We start from the raw sequence: 23,174 nt of genomic DNA on the forward strand, positions 1-23,174 counted from the left end.
TTAATGCCACTGTGGCAGCAACCAAATGGTTATCAAAGACTTTTTTCAAAAACTTTTCTCCTCTGTGACCTTTCTTTGATTTTTTCTTACTTTTACTCTTGGGTGTCTGTATTAAGTTTAAACATCATGGCTAAATCTTTACAACTATCCACATGACTGACTTTTAAAGTAATAATAGAGAATTGCTAAAAACTTTAAACCTCATATTATGAAATGAAATTTTAATATTTTGAAAGCTAATATTAATTGTTAGAAAATTCACATAATAAGTCTTTTTGATAAATGTATTATAATTCAGTCATTTTTAGTCAGCTAATAAAACATACGAATATTTCCATTCCTTGTAAGTTCTCAAGATATAACATTAAATGGACTTTTCATAAAGGTAAAATATAGACCATAGCCTTTTAAAACTTGAAGGTCTTAACTTTTTAAAAACTTGGTAAAATGTAGACCATAGCCTTTTAAAACTTGAAGGTCTTAATTTTTTAAAAACTTGGTAAAATGTAGACCATAGTCCTTTTAAAACTTGAAGGTCTTAATGTTTTAAAACTAGCATTTAAACTTCTACTGTTAGTAATTTCAACATATAATTCAATCATTAGGGCCCCACCTAGTGGTCAGTCTGTCCGTCCGTCCGTAACAAATTGTGTCCGCGCTGTATCTAGAAATTCGTTATTATTTCATACTTTATACTTGACATGTATATTAACCAACACCAGAGGGTGTGTCATAATGTTTGTACAATTTCCTAGGTCAAAGTTCAAGGTCAGCAGGGCCCACAGAGATGGCTCCCATTTCAATGCTGTCTAGTTATAAACAGTAAATCAACTTCAAGACATGTCAGCATATGTATTGATCTTGTTTATGATATAACTACACTTATGATAAGTATCCCAGATTTTGATTTGTTGATTAATAGCTGGTGTATTTTTTATGTATATATAAAAGAAAACTTTTATAAGATGGATTTTATTAAAAAAAATTTCCCTATTTGAAAGTGGACATTTTTGGAAGCTTGTAATTTATCATTTATGTTATGATTTTTTAGATTTCTTTTAAAATTACTTTTTTACTGCTCCAACCCTGATGAAGGTAAATCCTGAATTATGCGTCTGATGAAGCAATGTTATTCTTTAATTATCACATTACAGTACAATTTTCAGGAAATTTAGTACAGTCTAATTATACTGATGGAAACATTTCCCATCAAACCAAATATTTCATGAAAAAATCTGTGGTAAGTAATTTGCCTTTCTGATAAATACAGAAATGATAAGTTTCATTATTTTTGCTCAAAAAAGTAAAACCAAGTTATGAAAAACAAATTTAATGAAAAATCTCACACTTTGTAAATAGAGTTGGAAGTTTTACGTTTATATTGCTGTGGTCTGTTGTAACCATAGCGACGAGTTGGACTTGAAGACAGAGGCGTCTCATCTGGTACTCCACGGCGACTAATACTTGAGCGCGTAGGGGATGTTGTTTGTAAAGCTTTTCCCATAATTCCATTTGACTTCCGTATGCTGCTACGTGAATCCTGTGACATTCTATTATTTGTGCGCTCATAATGTGAAGGTTGCATTACGTCCTTTGAATTTTGAAGGTCACGCACCATACTTTTTAAATTTTCTAATGTCTTTTGTTTTTCACTATGCATCATTGATATTTTTTCAAAATGTGAAATTTGATTAGATAATTTATCTCGTTCGGCTTTAAGTTTCTCAATTTCGTCTGCCTGATTATCGATCGTTGATTTTTGGTTGTTACTAGCATGATCCAACTGATTGACTTTTTTCGAATATTCATAAAGCTCATTCAACATTTTCTCACATTTTTGTTTCTCCTGCTGGAGTTCTTTGTCTCTTTGTTTAATGGTTAGCGATAAGTCGTAGATATGTAATGATAGTGATAGTTTTTTGTCTTTATCATTCAACATCACATGACATTTATTAACTTCCTCTTCAAGTTTTTCAATACGTGCAACCATTGTATCAAGTTCACTAATAACAGTATCCAAACTTGCAGGTGTAAGGTGGGGTCTTTGGACTCCATTTGGTGTCCTTGGCGTTATAACGACCCCATTAGCCGATTTAGTATTGAGTTGGCTATTTTTAGAGTTAGCTGTAGTCTTGATTTGTTGAATTTTCTCATAAATTCTTTTAATTCTTGGCTGTAGCTGACTCATATCAAACTGTGATTTTTCTTCCTTTATCAAATCAGTGTTTACTCCAACATCAACGAGAACAGGGGCAGGAATAACAGATGATGTTCTACTTGTTGCTGAGGAAAATCTTTTTCTCTCTATTTGTAATTGTGATGACATCCAGCGAAACATTGCTTTTTTGTCATTCTCAGAGATACGCTTGCTCTGACCAAATTGTTTATGAACAAAAGAAGCAACTTTTGTTTTAATATCTGGTTCTGGTTCAAAATAGTCAGAGAAACGAACTGAGTCCGCTCGTTCTGAAAAACAAAAGAAAGAAAAATAATTTCAACAAAAAAACACAAAATAACATGTATGACAAAGGTTGTGTCAATCAAACACAAAATAACATGTATGACAAAGGTTGTGTCAATCAAACACAAAATAACATGTATGACAAAGGTTGTGTCAATCAAATTCAATGACATTTGTTTTTTTTGAAGACCCATCATTTTCCTAATTACCATAACATTTGAATTTTTAAGATGCTGGAGTACCGTTAAATAGAAAACAAATAAGATACAAAGTTTGGGGGAATGGGGGTGAAGAAAGACTTTTAGAAAATGTACATATATACAAAGGCGGGTTAATGACACAATTTGAGTGTGAAGTCATTAAAAAGACGTCGTTAGCAAGATTATTCAAAATTAGGCTCATTGTAAGAATATTTTGGCTAAATTAGCCTGGACCACGAGTCATCCACAATAATGTTTGCTAGTGAAAATATTATTTTACAAAATACACTTTCTAACTTTTAATAACTTTTTGGATAATGGTTGTTATCTTCATTATTAGTCCCCTACCGACGAAGTCGAAGGGGACCTAGGTTTGCACTCCGTCCGTCTGTTTGTCTGTCTGTCTGTCCATCTGTCAGTCCGGCAAATCAGTTTTCCAGACTTTTTTTCTTCGTGCTTGAAAATATTGATTTGACATTTGGTTTATTGATTTATCATGGCAAGTTACAGGTCAAGTTCAATTTTCACGATTTTAGCTTTTCTCTTTGTTCAGTTAAAGCCTTTCCCTAGAATTAAATTTTTGATGAAATACTTGTTAATTAGTAGATTTCTGTTCAAAGGGAAATAACTCATTTTTTAAAAGACAAAATGACATTTTGGATTTTTTTCCTTTTCTTTGGTAAATTGTTTGAAGAATTTAGTGATAGGTTTGTTTGTCATTCTTGAAGATATTGAATTGATAATTAGTATATAGTTTTATCATGACAAGTTACAGATCAAGTTGGAATTTTGTTCCAGTCTTATAATTTTGTGCAGAGTTATGGTCTTTAGACATAGAAAATTCACTTAAATAATCAGTTTTCAACAGTTTTTTTCGTCATGCTTGATTTGATTTTTGGTGTTTTAACGCCACTTTTAAGCCCGCTTTTGGGCTATTTCGTGGCGGCCAGTTTTTATTGGTGGAGGAAGCCGGAGTCCCCGGAGAAAACCACCGACCTTTGATAGGAAAACTGACAATCCTAGTCAATTAAGATTGGAGTCGAGTGCACCTGCACGAGCGGGGTTTGAACTCACAACCTCAGTGTTGACTGGCTAGTGATTACAGTAGTAACTACTTAGACCACTCGGCCACCGAGGCCCCTCGTCATGCTTGAAGATTTTGACCTGGTATTTTATGTAGTTTACACCATGACAAGTTATAGATCAAGTTAGAATTTCGTTCCATTACAATGAATTTGAAACCGGTAGGGGACTATGTATTGCCATGCAATACTCACAGAATGCTTGTTTCTTAAGCATTTGCAACTCAAATACTAGTAACAAGGAATTATTTTGAATTCTAGAAAATTGATAAGAAATGTATGACAAAAACTAACCCAATTTAGAAGGGTAAGCCATGCATGCATGGCTTAGGGGGTTTAGTTAGTTCATACTAAAATATCAGTGAAAGTAAAATTAACCTAAGCCATTCGTGCATGGCTAACCCTATTTATTTGGGTTAGTTTTCATCATACATTTCTTATCAATTTTCCAGAATTCAAAATTGGAAAAGTATGTCACCAACTTTTCAAAAAAGGTAATTTTCATGTTTTTAAGAAAGATTTGTCTTTCTTCAAAACTCTGAATCTGACTTCATAGTACAAGTTTCTTGCAACCAAATCTCTGTCATTTTTCACTTTAATTTTTTTAAAATGAAAGAAATGATAAAATACAATGGGTTTTTAAAAAAAAAAGTTCAATTCAGCAGTATAAATGAATTTGAACTACATTACAAGATTGGACAATATTTTACGGGAATCAGTTAAACTACTCAATCCAGAGAATATGTAAAAGTTAAAATTGGTGCTAGTAGATTGAAACTTCTTGAACTATTTTTATTGGCCTATACTTTTAAAAGTTAATTGTGAAAATCACAAAAGTTCAAATTCCAAGTGTTTGTCAATTAATCTTTACACACGTAAAAAAAAATCAACATTTGTAGTTGAATGCTTAATGTCAAGGTTACAGGTAGTGTAGTATCTTTTGTGTTCATTTTTGTTTATTTTTCAATAGCTATTTGCTGCGCTCAATCCAAATTTTCTTGACTAAACACATCTTGAAGCATACATCATATTTGAACCCATGACTTTGGGAAACAGGACATTCTTATCTGCCGCTTTTTGCTGACCTGGAAACAATGCCATAGAGCTTTTATGTCACAATAAAGTTGCAATTGATAATGCACAAAAACAATAGTCTGTTTGTTCTAAAAAGAATTGAAAAATTACTTGTTGGAATGATAAAAAGTTGTCAAGCCTGCAGTCACGTACCATATCAAGATCAAGCAGTCATGAAGGCAATGATGCAGTGTATCTCAAAAGTTGCTAATGGTTTTCAAATTGTAGTGATTTTTATGCCCCCACTGTAGGGGAGGGGGCATTATGTTTTACCCTTGTCTGTCCCGTCCGTCCATCCTCCGTCGAGTAGGTCCCCAAAAATGGTTTCCATTCTCTAACTTTAGTTTGCCTCAACCAAATGTTAAAAAACTTATACACAATGCTTATTACCATAAAACACAGATCAAGTTCTAATTTGGGTGGCGTCACTTTTACCGTTCATGAGTTATGCCCAGAGCTTCCAAAAAATATTTGAGCCAGCCAGACATTTTTTTTTTGCCTTATCCCGATTTTAATCCCTTAAGACTTAGTAACAAAAGGCACCCATAGTAATCAGTTGGGTATCATATGAATACACCTTTATCGCTATTTGGAAATCTGTCCTGCTTGACCCGAGAATATGTCCGGCTTGAACTTTTGACGTCATACAACAATCAGTTTTCCATTGTGGCGTCAGATATTTTCTATTATGACGTCAAAATTTTACAGGTACTTGTGTGATGTCCAGTAATGGCGGACAAATAGCGATAAGGTGTATTATGATTGACACAAAAACGGTATTTGACTTGATTTATAATATAAATTCAATGTTATGGCGTGAACTGTTAAATTGACAGTGCACCATTCGAAGTGTGCAACATCAATGTATTGATATCTGTCTAATACTCTTTATTTGTGCAAAATTACACTGTCAATAACTTCACTTTCGTTTTTAAAAAGTACTTCTCCTATTACCAGATGTTGACTGGACAATGGTAAAAGACGGACCAGAGATGGATATGTAAAATCCGTGTAGGCTTACAAAGCACGATTGAGTTTAAGTAGCTCTTTCCGCGTTATTTCTATAGGAAAAGACTCGACAAGAACATTAGATATAGGTATCAATGATATTTTAAGCATGTTTGAAAATTCGGATGCATAATTTGATCTCACACCTGCGCACATGCCCACAAGTGTACTAGTTCAAACAACGTGGTTCACTTAAAACCTTTATTACTACCTTTTTTAATTTTCATCAAATCATATTTATAAACGTTTTCTGGTAATCTGAATCTTGTTGACTAAATTAATAACCGCTGAAATTTAAGAAAATAACTTTTAATACTAGACCGATCAATGTCCGGTACAAAATAGTTTACCTGTCGCCTGAACAGGTAAAATCAGCTGTCAGAGAACTAATTAACCTTGATTGTAATGAGAGGGTATTATAGTAGGGTTTGTTTTGATAGTAATTATTAATCATGTCACTTATATGACCGGAAATGTGTGGCTGTTTAAGGCAAAGGGTCAGGTCAAAAAGATCGCAAAACTTCAATTTTTTTTCTCAACTATATTGAAATGTCTGTTTCAGCCTTGGCACAACAAGTCATTTATATAATTTATCGTACTTGTCCGGAAAATATGACCTTTTTGGAAGCCCTGGTTATGCCTCTTTATAAACATAAAAATTGCTGAATTTTTCGTTTCTGTTTTCTAATTTTAGTATGCCTCAACCAAATGTTATGAAACTTATACACAATGATGCTTACCACAAAACACAGATTAAGTTTGAATTTGGGTGGCTTCACTTTTACTGTTCATGAGTTATGCCCCTTTGTAAACATAAAAATTGCTGAATTTTTCGTTTCCGTTGTCTTACTTTAGTTTACCTCAGCCAAATGTTATGAAACTTATACACAATGCTTATTACCACAAAATACAGATCAAATTTGAAATTGTGTGGCGCCACTTATACCATTCTTGAGTTATGAACCTTTATAAATGGAAAAAATTGCTAAATCTGTCGTTTTCGTTCTCTAACTTTAGTTTGCCTCAAACCTGCAAGCAATTTCTAATGACAACATTTAGAAATATATGTCATTAATTTTAAAAGAAAAGAGAAAATGTCAATAATTAGTACATTGATTTATGCATATTTACAAGCAGGGGCATCTGTGGTCCATAGACACATTCTCCATTTATTTTTAAATGTTTTTTAATGTCATAATTTGTAAAATGAAAAAAAAAAAAATTTGAAGGCTTTAATACATATACTGTAAGAATTTAAAGAACTATTTTTAAGGTTCTTTCTCTTTCACATGTAACACCTGCCTCATATTATTATAAAGTCAGAGTATTCCAATCAGCATTTAAGGCGGGTGTGCCGACCACCTTCTTTTGAAAACGGACCACCTTTCCATTTTAGGAGGTGGTCAGCTTTTTTTTCAAATTCCAGATGACAATGGTGAAAAGGAAAATTCTAGGCCAAATAAGTCAACTAAAACGGATAGTTGTATTGAAATCGTTAAAATTGAAAGAAAAGCATCAAAACAACGGAAAAGGCACGCAAGCGAAGATAAATATGAACAGGACTTTAAACAGGTCAGGAATAACCATTAATTGGTGGATTATACCTCAATTCAGGTAAAATCCACCTTTTGACATATAATGGGATTCACCAATTGAGGAATAATGCAGTTTTTATCCCAAAAAAAATTTAAGATACATTGGAGCATCTTTTTGCATTTACCATAACAAGCTCTGGTGAGCACTTAGTGATGACATGTAATTGATTCTGACACTTCGTGCTGCAATTTGTTAGAGAAACCTAAAAACTAATATAACCCCCCTTTTCCTACTGATAAATTATGAGTTTTCATCTATTAAATCTTGTTTTTGTTCTGTAGTCTCTTCCTGTCCATTTCGACTAACAAATTTTAAAATTGGAACTGATGCAGAATTAAGGAAACCAATTGTGAATATCCGTCAATTTGTGGATTATATCTCAATTGAGGTATAATCCACATTTTTCAAAACGCAGCAGAGGAAGTCATAAGCAATTACATGTCACTTATGAGAACTCATCAAAGCTTCAGATGGTATATGCAAAAAGATGCTCGAATATCTCTTTAAAAATTTTTATGATAAAAACTGCATTTGGTCTATCTCACTATATGTCAAATGGTGGATTATACGTCAAATGAGGTTTTATCCATCAATTAATGGTTATTCCTGACCTGTTAAATGGCTAATCGTCACAGAGGAAGGATACTACTGTTCTGTGTGCCAAACATACAGCACTACAGCGAGGAACAGGAGAGAAACTTTGATCGATAGGCCATGCATTCCCATGAGGAGGGAGTCCTGCAAAAGCCATTTGCTAACCGAGGAAGCACATAAAATCTTTGATAAATAGTATCAAAAAGTGTGGACAAAGAAACAAAGAACTTAAGTCTATTGTTGTTAAATCAATGCTGATGCATAAAATAGTGAATGAAAGAAGAGAAAAAAGGGATAAATTATTGAAAAAAATCAAATCAAAGAAGAATATTTGATAGTTTATGTGACTACATCTATTTATTTTTGTTCAATTCCATTAAATGTGAATACAATACTAATCCTTCTTTTTGTGACCCCCACCCACAGTTAAAAAAAAAACCCGGTTGGAAATGTTTAAAAAAAATATAACACCCGGTTGCAAGTGTTTTTTTCAAAACACCCACCTTACCTTAGTGAAAAAAGGAGAACACTGAAAGTACCAACATGTTTCTAGCAAAAGAATTTGTCATCTCTTGATTTAGAAACAAATCAGGTGTGGATCCAGGATTTTGAAAAAAGGGGGTCCCCTTGGCAAACGAACTTTCAGAAAAATACTTGTAAAAAGTCTATGCATTTATCATATATATGGCTTCATAAGTGGGCCCCAGGCCTCCTGCCCTCCCCCTAAGTCCACCTCTGTAATTAGATAGGGAATATGCTCCCCATCTAACTTCAATGTAAGTCTGCTTTTCACTATAACTTACCTGTCATGTATTCAGATTTGATTGACTCCACTCTCATTGATTGGCTATGTTTCATAGATTCCTGTTTTAAGCTGCTTTCCAGCATGGCTGCCAACCATGGATAATTTTCTGTGATAATTTCTACAAAGGAGTCAAAGGCATCAGGGCCTCTTTTTGGAAGTAACTCCAACATTCGTACAACTTGCTCACTTGCAGTTTTTTCTGACTGAAAATATCAAAACAAGAATCGTTAACTTTTATCTAAAATGTCTGCCATCAATCAATAATTGTGGTTGATTTGCATGGAATCAAAGTGATTTGTACCCAAGTAATGGTAAAAGCTATAAATTCAGACATACCGTAATTGGTCTTGTTTAGTGCACTGGTACATTGTCCGCACCCCCTTCCCGCCACAAGAATTCAGGTAAAAAAAAATTTTGTAACTTTTTGAAACGTTGTAAGAAACTTCGGTAGTTTCAATTGTGTGTGATGGTTTGCGGTATTTTCATGGAAAAATCTGTTTCCATCATCAAATAGACGTTGAAAATGCTTGTAAATGATTCTAGAACACTTCACAAGTGTTAAAATAAGTAAAAATCACAAAAAAAACAAATCAAAATGAGAAACTTGTGTATGTTTAAACTGGAAGTTCGAATAGCATTAGGTAAGATAATGGTTAGCATTATCTATCACTTTAATGTTTGAAGGATCTTAAACTAAAACAAAACACATGGCCTGGGTCAGTATGATACACCAAAACAGAATGAAACACAGATTATGTTTTGTAGTTTATACATGGTTATGCATAAGCTAGTTCCCGGCTGATTTACACACTTTTTTCGTTCAGTTAAATTCAAGGGATTCCAGTTTATTTTATGCAATGCAGTGAAAAGAAACGAGAAATTTGTAGTGAACCATTTAATTTTGAAACTCATAAGTTTATATTTGATATTGAATAAAAATTGCATATTATTGCATATTAATGTGGATATGGTAAATTATTAGTTTTGAAAATGATAAGAGTGCCCTCTACAATTTCAATAACAAACATGGCGTAACATAAACAAAACTCTGGAAATGGAATTTTTCTGTTAGGCCAGATTTTTTTCATTATCTGTTTAATAATTAATTTTGTCAAAATTTAAGGTTGAGGGGGCGAAACAAAAATAAATATTAAAGTGCAAAATTTGTCCAGTCAATACTAAAAATAAAAATAAAATCATAGTACCGGGGGTATACATTTAATTTTTTTTTCTAGAAATTTATCAAATGACAAGAACTATGAAATGAGAACAGACAAAAATACTTACACCCATCTGTTATGAAAATTTAACCATGTTTAATATGAAAAAGAACTGATATAGGGCAATGGCATGAAGACATCACCAAATCACAAAATAGTTTTTTATTCATTCTGTATTGCCTCTAATACAGATCCAGGCAAATATATATTCTCTCCCAAAACTTTATATAAAATGGTTGGGGCATGATTTAATACATTTTTTAAAATAAATAAAAGATGAATGTTTAAAAGAGGGACGAAAGATACCAGAGGGACAGTCAAACTCATAGATGGAAAACAAACTGACAATGCCATGGCCAAAAATAAAAAGACAAACAGACAAATAATAGTACAGATGACACAACATAGAAAACCAAAGACTAAGCAACATGAACCCCACCAAAAACTGGGGGTGATCTCAGGTGCTCCGGAAGGGTAAGCAGATCCTGCACAGATGCCCTCGCTGGCTAAACCCAAAAAGGAACATACATGTAACTGGAGTATGGTGAAAGTGACACCACCCAAACTTTCCGATTGATTAATTGACAATTTTCCATTGACTAGGCCTTTGAAGAGCAGCAGAATATAACAACTGAATTATTCGGGTTAGAGATGACCCCTCTCAAGCTAAGTTAATTTCATGATAAATGCATGCTGTTTACCAAAGACTTGAGACCTAACTGAACATTTTGTATAGTTGTCTTCTGTAAAGGTGAAAGATACCAAAGAGGTATTTAAACTCATAAATCAAAAATGAATTGACAATGCCATAGCAGAAAACACAAAAAAACCAAAGACAAACAAAAGTATACAAAACACAACATAGAAACTTAAGACTGAGCAACACGAAACCAATAAAAAATCAGAGGTGATATCAGGTGCTCAAGAAAGGTACATGTGGTACCATTTACTTTGTTTCTCTTAGAATATTTCATTCTATACTTAATTGATACTGTATGCAAAATATGATATTTTGTACACAAAAGACTTTTTACCTTTATAATTTCTATCATGTTCCTTTCAAATATTTTCCTTTGATACATAGCACCAAGGAGGTCATCTGTTAGGATAAGGTCGTTGGAAAGCTGACGGAAATGTCTCTGTAATACGGACCTCTGGGTTTCATTCATTTTGCTGTTTGATTTTGACATTTACCAGTAATTTTTTACACAAGCACTTTCACAAGTTCTTTTTTAAATCCTTAAGTCTTTCATCATACCATTCCATTCATTTTCCTAAAGCAAGAAATTTACTAATTGATGACTAGTTTCCATTTCAGCTATGTATGAATGTTATGTAAACTGTTTGTAACAAAACAATTAAGATATCCATGCATTAATGTTAAAAAACATAAGTCCACTTCTTGTGGGGGTTACCCTTTTATGTGTGATTATTAAGAAATTCCAAATTAAACATATCCAATTTATTTTACCAAACTCCTCTTATTTTCACTCGCGAAGTAATTTCTTTTGTAATATTCAGTTTCTGTAAAAATTTTCTCACTTTCATAGTTCTTGTGACAGGAAGTGAACACAGTATGTCTAAAACTTCAAAAATTGAATACAAAATTCTTGTATATTATAAATATCAGTTTGTTGTACTAAATTTTTCATAAGCTAAGTACTTAAATCCCCAAGGATACATTAAAATGTAGTCCATATACTTTTGCTACATAAATGTTGCATCACGGTCAGTTTTTAGCAAAGAAAGTTTACTGTTAATTTCATATTAGATCATCGTATTAAACTTTGTGTGAGATTAATAAAACCTGATCCAATTTTTTATTTTGGACCAATCATAATTCAAGATTAAATTTACTTTGGATTAATCTTTAATCCTTTACTGTTAGGTTTAAATGTTTTGTAATTTAAGCAGGTGACCTTAAGCCAATCTGCTGATCATTGTGAAACTTTAATAAACTTTGAAGGTAACCCAGCAATACCAGTCACCCTCTGAGGTTATATTGGTCACTCTAAGTCTTTAAGGTTATGGTTAAAGATCACCCTATAAGGTTATGGTTATAGGTCACCCTCTCAGGTTATGTTTATAGGTCACTCTCTAAGGTTATGGTTAACGGTCACCCTCTCAGGTTATGGCTATAGGTCACTCTCTAAGGCAATAGTTCAAAACAAGTCAAAGTCTTGTGTTAGAATCAAATGCACTGTAAAATTTGGCATATTGAAAGAAATGTAAAAAAAATGTCTCAATATCTTTGTAATATGTGTAACAACTAAAATTCAATAATCGCATATTTGTTCTATAATATTTCTATCTTTTATGTTGATAACTTACATGTGCATTGGAAGAAAATTTGGATTCTTTTTGTTATCTCCCCTTACTTACACATGGAAGATTTTTTTCACAGATGACGACAGATATGTTCCAATTGTAATAACTACAATCCCTGTCGAATTAGACTTATTACTGGGTTTGTACTTACATAAGCAACACGACAGGTGCCATTTGTGGAGCAGGATTTGCTTACCCTTCCAGAGCACCTGAGATCACCCCATTTTTTGAGGGGGTTCATGTTGCTCAGTCGTTAGTTTTCTATGCTCTGTTTTGTTTACTGTTGTTTGTCTATTGTTCTTTTGCGTTTTTTGCCATGATGTTGTCAGTTTATTTTCCACTTATGAGTTTGAATGTCCCTTTGGTATCTTTCACTCTCTTTTCCTTGTTGTATCACACATTTGCTTTTTAAGTAATGATGTCTTTGTTATATATCATATGTTACAAATAAAATTTAAGCTATTACATATTTGCTTTACAGCTTTAGTATAAAAATTAGGTATATGTGGTATGATTGCCAATGAGACAACTATCCACCAAAGTTCAAATTGAGTGGATGTAAGCAATTATAGGCAATAGTACGACCTTCAACAATCATGCTAGTACCAAAGTACTAAAACAATGATGCTAGCTTGCATGTCAATTATGTACAATGCAAAAATTGAGATAGAAAATGTCATTTGTGGTAGTTGACATATATATGTGAAAAATAGATCATTACATAACTTAATAAGTTCAGGAGATTTAGACCCTTTTGGCTGGTTTCAGGACCAGTATAGAAAATGCAATTTTAATTATCCATGATATATACAGTTGTGGATCGAGGATTTTCAAAAGGGGAGGCCTCCTGGCAAGCCAACACTTGTAGCGATACTTGTAAAAATTCTATGGATTTATCATATATGTAGCTCCATAAGGGGAGCCCCCCTAAATGTGCCATTTATGATATATATTCTGAGAAATTGTTCCTGAATATTATACATAATCGGCACCTGGTTATTTCGACACCTTATGATTTTAAGACATTGTGTAGACAAGTTGTTGATAAAAAAAATATGAAAGTTCCTACTTATTTTAAATTGTCCTATCCCTAAGAAAATATGAATTGAATCTGAAATTTTACTTTTGACATCTATAAATCTATTATAGGGCTTTAAAAGCTAAAGGTAAATGTAGCATTTTATATATATAACTTTTCTATTAAGGGGTTCTTGTTGCTCAGTCTTTAGTTTCCAATGTCACTGTGTTCTGTTGTTTATCTTTTTGTCCTTTTTTGTTTTTTGCCATGGCATTTTCAGTTTGATTTCCACTTGTGAGTTTGAATGTCCCTTTGGTATCTTTCACCTCTCTTTTAGTATTAGCAGACTTCTACTTTGTATTAACAATTTGAAGCAACTGTCTTTTACCAATATTTTAATATCACGAAAACCTTTACAAATCCAACCAAGTGAAAACACCTGAAGGAATCACTTAATCCCCAAAAGGAGCTAAATGGGGTGCAGCATCAGAGCAAACATCAGTCTTACTATGCATGGAGCACCGGCCATGTGCATCCAGACTCATTTAAATTGTTGGGGTAAGGATTCTTATATCTTTAGATGTAAGAATTGGAACATGTATATATATCTCTCGTAAATTGAGACATTGTATTGTTACCATGAAATTTATGAAGCACATGTCTATTTCAGTCATTCTTCCTCATAACTCTTTTGTAGCAGTTTTGTCTCTGTATAATGTGAACATGCATGTGCATAAGTTATTAACTGAGATATTTAATGATGAAAACCATGGGATGGGATGTATAGCTGTGCAGAAATGTTAGGAGCTACATTTGTACATAATCAAAAAGGACTTAGAAAAAAAAGCCAAATTCATCTAAGGTCAACTTGCTTACATCCTGGTCATTTGGTGAATAAAGTAATGTCTCTATGGCAATCATACCACATCTCCTGTTTTTATATAGTTTAGAGTAAATCATTAATTGTATTAAATGTAAAAAACATCTTGTACAATATTAAAACATGTAAGGTAAATGTTTAAACCAGGTGTGTTTATTGACAAATTACAAATAGCAGACTATTAGTAAATGAAATGGAAAACTGGGAAACCAGATTTAGTACAGTTGCAATATTTTCTAGCTTGTCACAAAAGAAAAATCATGCCCTACCAACCCTTTAACCCTTTGACAAGTATTAAATTGGCCTGAAAACACATTGAACTCCAAAACTAGTGCTTATGTTAATCCGTCTCCCATGCATAGCTATAGTCTTACCAAATTCTCTATAAAGCACTAAACAGAGCTTACTCATATGGTAATTAAAATATTTCAGTGATTATAGGCAAAGCTAACAGTTTTATTGAAATAATTTATTGACTCAATATACAACAATGTACATAATTATTATATTATGAAAAAATCATGTAAAGACGATAACCTATTTTTTCACGGTAAGTCTTAGTGAGGTTGTACATGTAAATTCAAAATAAATCTTAGGTTAACAGAATAAGAGTTAATATCACTAGAGATTTTTCCAACAATATCAATGTAATTTCTATTTCCTAAAAAAATGTCGAAAATAATCTTGTTGTTATACTTTTATATGTTACCTACTGTGGATTCATTATTATTTGTTGTATACCAATTTTCATGGATTTCGTGGGTACAGGGGAACCACGAATTTAAAAGTTCAACAATATACAAATTTTCTATATGAATATATGCAGACTTTGGCAAAACCACGAAATCAAATATCCATGAAATTGCAAGTTTACCTCAGACCACGAAAATAAATGAATCAACAGTAGCATAAACTAATATGGTTTGCTATTAGAGTTGAGCAAGTCTTAATGCAGCACTGGTGGTATTATACTTATCAGTCTCTGCAATTTCACGGAACAATTTTCTGGCTAAATCTCTTTTTCCTTGTATCTGATACACTATTCCTAGTAAGATTTGACTAGTCTTGCATACCTCGATAATATCATGAGGACCTATTGGTGTGGTTGATACCATACTTGTTTGTGATAACTGAGTTATACAATGCCCACATGATATAAAGTCTTGTTGATGGTAACAACACAGAAAATGAAGGAAATGTGCAAATGCTATGGGGTCAAATATTGTTGGCACAAAATTCATCCTCGCTTCAAGCTTAAGTTCTGTTGGAATGACTGATGACTTTATTGCAAATATGACTGGATTCATTATTTTTGCCGTCATCACTAATGTAATTTTTTCTTGTGCCATCAGTTTAAGTTCATGTTTCTGCTTAATCACAAATTTGCTTTTTAGTATTGTATTTGAACATAAAAAGTGTCTTGATATCTTTGTTATATATCATATGTTACAAAGAAAATTTAGATATCACCAATTTGCTTTACAGCTTGAGTATAAAGTTATGGGGTATAATTGCCAATGAGACAACTATCCACTAAAGTTCAAATGAAGTGAAAATAAGGAATTATAGTCAACAGTACGACCTTCAACAATCATGCTAGTACCAAAGTACTAAAAAAAACGATGCTAGCTTGCATGTCAATTATGTACAATGCAAAATTTAAATAGAAAATGTCTTTTGTGGTAGTTGACATATGTGAAAAATAGATCATGACATCATCTTATTAAGTTCAGAACTATTAGGCCCTTTGGCTGGTTTCAGGACCAGTATAGAAAATGCAATTTGAAAATTGCTGATATATACAGGTGTGGATCCAGGATTTTCAAAAAGGGCTTGCCCCCTGGCAAGCCAACATTAGGAGTGATATTTGTAAAAGTTCTATGCATTTATCATATATGTAGCTCCATAAGGGGAGGCCTTCCCCTTAAAATCTTTCTCTGATATATCCTGAAAAACTGTCCCTGAATATTTTACTAGATTGATAAAAAAAAAGATGAAAGTCCCTGCTTATTTTAAATTGTCCAATCACTAAGGAAATATGAATTGAAACTGAAATTTTACTTTTGACATCTAGCTTCTATTATAAATCTACTCTAGGGCTTTGAAAGCTCAAGGTAAATGTAGCATTTTATATATATAACTTTTCTATTAAGGGGTTCTTGTTGCTCAGTCTTTAGTTTCCAATGTCACTGTGTTCTGTTGTTTATCTTTTTGTCCTTTTTTGTTTTTTGCCATGGCATTTTCAGTTTGATTTCCACTTGTGAGTTTGAATGTCCCTTTGGTATCTTTCACCTCTCTTTTAGTATTAGCAGACTTCTACTTTGTATTAACAATTTGAAGCAACTGTCTTTTACCAATATTTTAATATCACGAAAACCTTTACAAATCCAACCAAGTGAAAACACCTGAAGGAATCACTTAATCCCCAAAAGGAGCTAAATGGGGTGCAGCATCAGAGCAAACATCAGTCTTACTATGCATGGAGCACCGGCCATGTGCATCCAGACTCATTTAAATTGTTGGGGTAAGGATTCTTATATCTTTAGATGTAAGAATTGGAACATGTATATATATCTCTCGTAAATTGAGACATTGTATTGTTACCATGAAATTTATGAAGCACATGTCTATTTCAGTCATTCTTCCTCATAACTCTTTTGTAGCAGTTTTGTCTCTGTATAATGTGAACATGCATGTGCATAAGTTATTAACTGAGATATTTAATGATGAAAACCATGGGATGGGATGTATAGCTGTGCAGAAATGTTAGGAGCTACATTTGTACATAATCAAAAAGGACTTAGAAAAAAAAGCCAAATTCATCTAAGGTCAACTTGCTTACATCCTGGTCATTTGGTGAATAAAGTAATGTCTCTATGGCAATCATACCACATCTCCTGTTTTTATATAGTTTAGAGTAAATCATTAATTGTATTAAATGTAAAAAACATCTTGTACAATATTAAAACATGTAAGGTAAATGTTTAAACCAGGTGTGTTTATTGACAAATTACAAATAGCAGACTATTAGTAAATGAAATGGAAAACTGGGAAACCAGATTTAGTACAGTTGCAATATTTTCTAGCTTGTCACAAAAGAAAAATCATGCCCTACCAACCCTTTAACCCTTTGACAAGTATTAAATTGGCCTGAAAACACATTGAACTCCAAAACTAGTGCTTATGTTAATCCGTCTCCCATGCATAGCTATAGTCTTACCAAATTCTCTATAAAGCACTAAACAGAGCTTACTCATATGGTAATTAAAATATTTCAGTGATTATAGGCAAAGCTAACAGTTTTATTGAAATAATTTATTGACTCAATATACAACAATGTACATAATTATTATATTATGAAAAAATCATGTAAAGACGATAACCTATTTTTTCACGGTAAGTCTTAGTGAGGTTGTACATGTAAATTCAAAATAAATCTTAGGTTAACAGAATAAGAGTTAATATCACTAGAGATTTTTCCAACAATATCAATGTAATTTCTATTTCCTAAAAAAATGTCGAAAATAATCTTGTTGTTATACTTTTATATGTTACCTACTGTGGATTCATTATTATTTGTTGTATACCAATTTTCATGGATTTCGTGGGTACAGGGGAACCACGAATTTAAAAGTTCAACAATATACAAATTTTCTATATGAATATATGCAGACTTTGGCAAAACCACGAAATCAAATATCCATGAAATTGCAAGTTTACCTCAGACCACGAAAATAAATGAATCAACAGTAGCATAAACTAATATGGTTTGCTATTAGAGTTGAGCAAGTCTTAATGCAGCACTGGTGGTATTATACTTATCAGTCTCTGCAATTTCACGGAACAATTTTCTGGCTAAATCTCTTTTTCCTTGTATCTGATACACTATTCCTAGTAAGATTTGACTAGTCTTGCATACCTCGATAATATCATGAGGACCTATTGGTGTGGTTGATACCATACTTGTTTGTGATAACTGAGTTATACAATGCCCACATGATATAAAGTCTTGTTGATGGTAACAACACAGAAAATGAAGGAAATGTGCAAATGCTATGGGGTCAAATATTGTTGGCACAAAATTCATCCTCGCTTCAAGCTTAAGTTCTGTTGGAATGACTGATGACTTTATTGCAAATATGACTGGATTCATTATTTTTGCCGTCATCACTAATGTAATTTTTTCTTGTGCCATCAGTTTAAGTTCATGTTTCTGCTTAATCACAAATTTGCTTTTTAGTATTGTATTTGAACATAAAAAGTGTCTTGATATCTTTGTTATATATCATATGTTACAAAGAAAATTTAGATATCACCAATTTGCTTTACAGCTTGAGTATAAAGTTATGGGGTATAATTGCCAATGAGACAACTATCCACTAAAGTTCAAATGAAGTGAAAATAAGGAATTATAGTCAACAGTACGACCTTCAACAATCATGCTAGTACCAAAGTACTAAAAAAAACGATGCTAGCTTGCATGTCAATTATGTACAATGCAAAATTTAAATAGAAAATGTCTTTTGTGGTAGTTGACATATGTGAAAAATAGATCATGACATCATCTTATTAAGTTCAGAACTATTAGGCCCTTTGGCTGGTTTCAGGACCAGTATAGAAAATGCAATTTGAAAATTGCTGATATATACAGGTGTGGATCCAGGATTTTCAAAAAGGGCTTGCCCCCTGGCAAGCCAACATTAGGAGTGATATTTGTAAAAGTTCTATGCATTTATCATATATGTAGCTCCATAAGGGGAGGCCTTCCCCTTAAAATCTTTCTCTGATATATCCTGAAAAACTGTCCCTGAATATTTTACTAGATTGATAAAAAAAAAGATGAAAGTCCCTGCTTATTTTAAATTGTCCAATCACTAAGGAAATATGAATTGAAACTGAAATTTTACTTTTGACATCTAGCTTCTATTATAAATCTACTCTAGGGCTTTGAAAGCTCAAGGTAAATGTAGCATTTTATATATATAACTTTTCTATTAAGGGGTTCTTGTTGCTCAGTCTTTAGTTTCCAATGTCACTGTGTTCTGTTGTTTATCTTTTTGTCCTTTTTTGTTTTTTGCCATGGCATTTTCAGTTTGATTTCCACTTGTGAGTTTGAATGTCCCTTTGGTATCTTTCACCTCTCTTTTAGTATTAGCAGACTTCTACTTTGTATTAACAATTTGAAGCAACTGTCTTTTACCAATATTTTAATATCACGAAAACCTTTACAAATCCAACCAAGTGAAAACACCTGAAGGAATCACTTAATCCCCAAAAGGAGCTAAATGGGGTGCAGCATCAGAGCAAACATCAGTCTTACTATGCATGGAGCACCGGCCATGTGCATCCAGACTCATTTAAATTGTTGGGGTAAGGATTCTTATATCTTTAGATGTAAGAATTGGAACATGTATATATATCTCTCGTAAATTGAGACATTGTATTGTTACCATGATATTTATGAAGCACATGTCTATTTCAGTCATTCTTCCTCATAACTCTTTTGTAGCAGTTTTGTCTCTGTATAATGTGAACATGCATGTGCATAAGTTATTAACTGAGATATTTAATGATGAAAACCATGGGATGGGATGTATAGCTGTGCAGAAATGTTAGGAGCTACATTTGTACATAATCAAAAAGGACTTAGAAAAAAAAGCCAAATTCATCTAAGGTCAACTTGCTTACATCCTGGTCATTTGGTGAATAAAGTAATGTCTCTATGGCAATCATACCACATCTCCTGTTTTTATATAGTTTAGAGTAAATCATTAATTGTATTAAATGTAAAAAACATCTTGTACAATATTAAAACATGTAAGGTAAATGTTTAAACCAGGTGTGTTTATTGACAAATTACAAATAGCAGACTATTAGTAAATGAAATGGAAAACTGGGAAACCAGATTTAGTACAGTTGCAATATTTTCTAGCTTGTCACAAAAGAAAAATCATGCCCTACCAACCCTTTAACCCTTTGACAAGTATTAAATTGGCCTGAAAACACATTGAACTCCAAAACTAGTGCTTATGTTAATCCGTCTCCCATGCATAGCTATAGTCTTACCAAATTCTCTATAAAGCACTAAACAGAGCTTACTCATATGGTAATTAAAATATTTCAGTGATTATAGGCAAAGCTAACAGTTTTATTGAAATAATTTATTGACTCAATATACAACAATGTACATAATTATTATATTATGAAAAAATCATGTAAAGACGATAACCTATTTTTTCACGGTAAGTCTTAGTGAGGTTGTACATGTAAATTCAAAATAAATCTTAGGTTAACAGAATAAGAGTTAATATCACTAGAGATTTTTCCAACAATATCAATGTAATTTCTATTTCCTAAAAAAATGTCGAAAATAATCTTGTTGTTATACTTTTATATGTTACCTACTGTGGATTCATTATTATTTGTTGTATACCAATTTTCATGGATTTCGTGGGTACAGGGGAACCACGAATTTAAAAGTTCAACAATATACAAATTTTCTATATGAATATATGCAGACTTTGGCAAAACCACGAAATCAAATATCCATGAAATTGCAAGTTTACCTCAGACCACGAAAATAAATGAATCAACAGTAGCATAAACTAATATGGTTTGCTATTAGAGTTGAGCAAGTCTTAATGCAGCACTGGTGGTATTATACTTATCAGTCTCTGCAATTTCACGGAACAATTTTCTGGCTAAATCTCTTTTTCCTTGTATCTGATACACTATTCCTAGTAAGATTTGACTAGTCTTGCATACCTCGATAATATCATGAGGACCTATTGGTGTGGTTGATACCATACTTGTTTGTGATAACTGAGTTATACAATGCCCACATGATATAAAGTCTTGTTGATGGTAACAACACAGAAAATGAAGGAAATGTGCAAATGCTATGGGGTCAAATATTGTTGGCACAAAATTCATCCTCGCTTCAAGCTTAAGTTCTGTTGGAATGACTGATGACTTTATTGCAAATATGACTGGATTCATTATTTTTGCCGTCATCACTAATGTAATTTTTTCTTGTGCCATCAGTTTAAGTTCATGTTTCTGCTTAATCACAAATTTGCTTTTTAGTATTGTATTTGAACATAAAAAGTGTCTTGATATCTTTGTTATATATCATATGTTACAAAGAAAATTTAGATATCACCAATTTGCTTTACAGCTTGAGTATAAAGTTATGGGGTATAATTGCCAATGAGACAACTATCCACTAAAGTTCAAATGAAGTGAAAATAAGGAATTATAGTCAACAGTACGACCTTCAACAATCATGCTAGTACCAAAGTACTAAAAAAAACGATGCTAGCTTGCATGTCAATTATGTACAATGCAAAATTTAAATAGAAAATGTCTTTTGTGGTAGTTGACATATGTGAAAAATAGATCATGACATCATCTTATTAAGTTCAGAACTATTAGGCCCTTTGGCTGGTTTCAGGACCAGTATAGAAAATGCAATTTGAAAATTGCTGATATATACAGGTGTGGATCCAGGATTTTCAAAAAGGGCTTGCCCCCTGGCAAGCCAACATTAGGAGTGATATTTGTAAAAGTTCTATGCATTTATCATATATGTAGCTCCATAAGGGGAGGCCTTCCCCTTAAAATCTTTCTCTGATATATCCTGAAAAACTGTCCCTGAATATTTTACTAGATTGATAAAAAAAAAGATGAAAGTCCCTGCTTATTTTAAATTGTCCAATCACTAAGGAAATATGAATTGAAACTGAAATTTTACTTTTGACATCTAGCTTCTATTATAAATCTACTCTAGGGCTTTGAAAGCTCAAGGTAAATGTAGCATTTTATATATATAACTTTTCTATTAAGGGGTTCTTGTTGCTCAGTCTTTAGTTTCCAATGTCACTGTGTTCTGTTGTTTATCTTTTTGTCCTTTTTTGTTTTTTGCCATGGCATTTTCAGTTTGATTTCCACTTGTGAGTTTGAATGTCCCTTTGGTATCTTTCGCCTCTCATTTAGCAGAATTCTACTTTGTACAATCAATGTGAGGCAACTGTCTTTTACCAATATATAAATCTCATGAATCCTTTACAAATACAACCGGGTGAAAACAACTGAAGGAATCACTTAATCTCCTAAAGGAGCTAAATGGGGTGCAGCATCAGAGCAATTGTCAGTCCTGCTATGCATGGACCTGCCATGTGCATCCATACTAGTCCATTTTGCTTAGCTTCTTCTGTTACCTATTCTTATATCTGACCCAGACTTCTTTTAAACAGAGTTTTACTGTGCGTATTGCTGTGTGTTTGATTATTCTTCATTGGCTAGAGGTTTAGGGGAGGGTTGAGATCTCACAAAACATGTTTAACCCCGCTGCATATTTGCATGTCTCAAGTCAGGAGCCTCTGGACTTTTTTTAGTGTTGCATGTTTTTTTTAATTTTGGTTCATTTATATGTTTCGAAGTTTAGTGGGTAGTCCATTTTTGCTAAACTAGTACACATTTTTGTTTAGAGGCCAGCTGAAGCCCAACTCTGGGTGCGGGATTCTCTTGCTTTGTTGAAGACCCATTGGGGGCCTTGAGCTGTTTTCTGCTCTTTGGTCGGGTTGTTGTCTCTTTGACGTATTCCCTGTTTCCATTCTAATTTAAGTGTAAAGAGTTGGGACAAGGATTCTGATGTCTTGAGATCTAAGATTTGGAACATGTATATATCTCTTGTGAATTGAGACATGGACACATGATATGATCAACCAATTGGTTATTATTACTGTGACACTTTTGTAGCACATGTCTATTACAGTCATTAGGGGATTCAAGTTTGCTTTAAATAATGAAAGGTCCAGGACCATTTGAAATTTTAAGTAAAGGGTCCTGCATAAGAAATCTAGGTCTTGTATCAAGCATCAGTGTAAAGAATGGTAGGTCCTTGACT

The 23,174-nt window shown here is 32.8% G+C and overlaps 1 protein-coding gene and 1 pseudogene across 1 annotated transcript in view; one reads left to right on the forward strand and one right to left on the reverse strand.

Moving 5' to 3' along the window:
- LOC127723904 (coiled-coil domain-containing protein 73-like) overlaps positions 1-23,174 on the forward strand; it is a 183,558-nt gene that overhangs the window by 67,595 nt on the left and 92,789 nt on the right. The window lies entirely within an intron of this gene.
- Positions 1,798-11,597, reverse strand: LOC127723439 (uncharacterized; annotated as a pseudogene).

This window comes from Mytilus californianus, unplaced genomic scaffold (genome assembly GCF_021869535.1).
Source record: "Mytilus californianus isolate M0D057914Y unplaced genomic scaffold, xbMytCali1.0.p SCAF_13, whole genome shotgun sequence".
Classification (NCBI taxonomy): domain Eukaryota; kingdom Metazoa; phylum Mollusca; class Bivalvia; order Mytilida; family Mytilidae; genus Mytilus; species Mytilus californianus.